At 36.6% G+C, this 4,332-nt stretch overlaps 1 non-coding gene across 1 annotated transcript; it reads left to right on the forward strand.

Moving 5' to 3' along the window:
• Positions 1–3,729: 3,729 nt before the first annotated feature.
• On the forward strand, positions 3,730–3,801 carry TRNAY-GUA (transfer RNA tyrosine (anticodon GUA)). The gene has a single exon. It is a non-coding gene; the product is annotated as a tRNA-Tyr (tRNA).
• The last annotated feature ends 531 nt before the right edge of the window (positions 3,802–4,332 follow it).

Genomic DNA, 4,332 nt, shown 5'->3' on the forward strand with positions numbered 1-4,332 from the left:
TATCTCAATAGATGTAAAGAAAGCCTTTGATAAAATTTAACACCGATTTTTGATCAAAACTCTCCAGAAAGCAGGCATAGAAGGAACATACCTTTGGGAACGCATGTAAGAATTAAAGATTTTAAAATTTAAAAAATAAAAAACTAAAAAAAAAAAAAATAAAAGCAATATACCACAAACCAACAGTAAGCGTTATTCTAAATGGAGAAAAATTAAAAGCATTTCCACTAAAATCAGGAACAAGACAATGGTGCCCACTCTCACCACTACTATTCAGCATAGTTTTGGAAGTTTTAGCCACAGCAACCAGAGAAGAAAAAGAAATAAAATGAATCCAAATTGGAAAATAAGAAATAAAACTCTCACTGTTTGCAGATGACATGATCCTCTACATAGAAAACCCTAAAGACCCACCAGAAAATTACTAGAGCTAATCAGTGAATACAATAAAGTTGCAGGATATAAAATTAATACGCAGAAATCCCTTGCATTTCTACACACTAACAATGAGAAAACAGAAGGAGAAATTAAGGAAACAATCCCATTCACGATTGTGATGAAGAGAATAAAATACTTAGGAATAAATTTACCTAAGGAAAAAAAAAAACCTATATATAGAAAACTAGAAAACACTGATGAAAGAAATAAAAGATGACACAAAAGATGGAGAAATATACCATGTTTTGGGGTTGGAAGAATCAATGCAATGAAAATGAGTATAATACACAAAACAATCTATATAGATTCAATGCAATCCCTATCAAGCTACCAACGGTATTTTTCAGAGAACTAAAAAAGTTAATTTCAAAATTTATATGGAAACCCAAAAAACCTCGAATAGGCAAAGTAATATTGAGAAAGAAGAATGGAACTGGAGGAGTCAACCTGCCTGACCTCAGACTTTATCACAAAGATACAGTCATCGAGATAGTATGGTACTGGCACAAAGACAGAAATAAAGATCAATGGAACAAAATAGAAAGCCCAGAGATAAATCCACACACCTATGGACATCCTATCTTTGACAAAGGGGGCAAAAATATACAATGTAGAAAATGCAATCTCTTTAACAAGTGGTACTGGGAAAACTGGTCAACCACCTGTAAAAGAATGAAATTAATACTTTCTAACACCACACAAAATAATAAACTTAAAATGAATTAAAGATCTAACTATAAAACCAGAAACTATAAAACTCTTAGAGAAAAACATAGGCAAAACACTCTCTGGCATAAACCACAGCGAGACCCTCTATGATCTACCTCTCAAATTAATGGAAATAAAAACAAAAATAAACAAATAAGACCTAATTGAACTTAAAAGCTTTTGCACAACGAAGGAAACTATAAGCAAGGTGAAAAGACAGCCTTCAGAATGGGAAAATCAATAGAAAAGGTAGCAAGTGACAATTAATCTCAAAAATATACAAGCATCTCATGAAGCCCAATACCAGAAAAATAAACCACCCAATAAAAAATTGGGCCAAAGAGCTAAACAGACATTTCTCCAAAGACATACAGATGGCTAACAAACACATGAAAAGATCCTCAACATCACTCATTATCAGATAAATGCAAATCAAAACCACAATGAGGTGTCATCTCACGCCAGTTCAGAATGGTTTCCATCAAAGAGCAAATGCTGGAGAAGGTGTGGAGGAAAAAGAACTCTATTAAACTGTTGGTGGGGATGCAAAGTAGTATAGCCACTGTGGAGAACAGTGTGGACATTCCTTAAGAAACTGGAAATAGAACTGCCATACGACCCAGCAATCTCACTGCTGGGCATACACATTGAGGAAACCATTGAGAACTGAGACACATGTCTCCCAATGTTCACTGCACTGTTTACAATAGCTAGGACATTGAAGCAACCTAGATGTTCATCAGCAGATGAATGGATAAGGAAGTGGTGGTACATATACAAAATGTAATATTACTCAGCTACAAAAAAGAATACATTTGAGTTAGTTCTAATCAGGTGGAAGAAACTGGAGCCTATTATACAGAGTGAACTAAGCCAGAAAGAAACCACCAATACAGTGTATTAAGATATATATATATATATATATATATATATATATATATATATATAGTTTAGAAAGATTGTAATAGTGACCCTATATGCAAGACAGCAAAAGAGACACAGATGAAAAGAACAGACATTTGGACTATGTGGGAGAAGGTGAGGGTGGGACAATGTGAGAGAATAACATTGAAACCTATATGCTACCCTATGTAAAACAGATGACCAGTGAAAGTTCAGTGCATGAAGCAGGGCACCCAAAGCTGGTTCTCTGGGACAACCCAGAGGGATGGGGTGTGGAGGGAGGTAGGAGGGGAGTTCAGAATGGTGGGACACATGTACACCCATGGCTGATTCATATCAATGTATGGCTAAAACCACAACAATATTGTAAAGTAATTAGCCTCCAATTAAAATAAATAAATAATTTAAAAATACAAAAACAAAATGTTATGATACATATACACAATGAAATATTACTCAGCCATAAAAAGGAATACATTTGAGTTATTTCTAATGAGGTGGATGAACCTAGAGCCTTTTATACACAGTGAAGTGATTAAGAAAGAGAAAGATAAATATCAAATATTAACACATATATATGGAACCTAGAAAGATGGTACCAAAGAATTTATTTGCAGGGCAGCAATGGACAAACAGACATAGAGTGCAGATTTATGGACATGGGGAAAGGGGAGGAGAAGGTGAGCTTTATGTAGAGAGTAACACAGAAGCTTATATTACCATATATAAAATAGATAGCTAATGGGAATCTGCTGAATGTCTCAAGGAACTCAAACAGGGTCTCTGTACCAACCTAGAGTGGTGGGATGGGGAGAAAAATGGGAGGAAGGTTCAAGAGTAAGGGGACATATGTATACCTATGACTGATTCATGTTGAGGTTTGAGAGAAAACAACAAAATTCGGTAAAGCAAATATATTTTAATTAAAAAATAGATAGCTAATGGGAAGGTACTATGTAGTGCAGGGAGCTCAGCTTGATGATCTATGATGACTTAGAGATGTGGCAGAGGAAAGTGGAAGGAAGATTCAAGAGGGAGGGGATATATGTATATATATAATTGATTCACTTTGTTCTACATCAGCAACTAACAGAAAATTGTAAAGTGATTATAATCCATTTAAAAAAGAATGATTTAGAAATTATGCATTCTAGCCAATGCATTCCACAACTTGAGGATGCAGAAATGAAATTATTTGTTCAAGGTTACACAATTAGATAGAGATTGCAAAATTAGAACCTAGGCTCCTGACTAGCAGGTCACTGCTGTAATTCAATCAAACTAATTTTGAGATCTAAATATGTGACTGTTTTGAAAGGTTAAAAATGTAAGTGATCAGTATAAAGGGCCAGTATGGACTTCCTATGCATGTCATGCTAGATTTAACTGATTTATTTCTTATTACTAGGATTACCAGATTGAAAGTTCAATATAATCTTATACCAGCAGGTGTCTCAATTTTGGCCCAATGTTAGATAAAGTATCAACTGATAACCCTATAGATATTACTGAGAAATAAAGAAGGAGATAACAGTATATTTAGGAGACCTGTGAATGACTGTAGCCTCATAACCAAGTAAAGAGTCAACTGTGTCAATCTAGGTATAGTGCTATAAAGTATGTGCTGCAGATGTTGGCCCTTATCCTGAACTCATTCAACATTTTTACAAATTCCTTTCTTCCCTGGTGGCTCAAATGGTAAAGCGTCTGCCTGTAGTGCAGGAGACCCAGGTTCGATCCCTGGGTTGGAAAGATCCCCTGGAGAAGGAAATGGCAACCCATTCCAGTACTCTTGCCTGGAAAATTCCATAGACTGAGGAGCCTGGTAGGCTACAGTCCATGGGGTCGCTAAGAGTTGGACACGACTGAGCGACTTCACTTTCACTTTCACTTTCATGAGGAATCCAGTTGAACATCACAACAGGTGCTGTTATTCAGTCACCCAGTCTTGTCCTACTCTTTGCCACCATGGACTGCAGCATGCTAGGCCTCCCTGTTCCTCGCCATCTCTGGAAGTTTGCCCAAGTTCATGTCCATTGCATTGGTTATAACATCCAGCCATCTCATCTTTTGATGCCCTCTTCTCCTTCTGCCCTCAATCTTTTCTGGCATCAGGGACTTTTCCAATGAGTCAGCTCTTTGCATCAGGTGATCAAAATACTGGAGCTTCAGCTACAGCATCAGCCCTTCCAATGAGTATTCAGGATTGGTTTCCCTTAGGATTGACTGGTTTGCTCTCCTTGCTGTCCAAGGGACTTGCAGGAGTCTTCTCCAGCACCATAG

The sequence above is a fragment of the Ovis canadensis genome, chromosome X (assembly GCF_042477335.2).
Source record: "Ovis canadensis isolate MfBH-ARS-UI-01 breed Bighorn chromosome X, ARS-UI_OviCan_v2, whole genome shotgun sequence".
In the NCBI taxonomy this organism is placed as follows: Eukaryota; Metazoa; Chordata; class Mammalia; order Artiodactyla; family Bovidae; genus Ovis; species Ovis canadensis.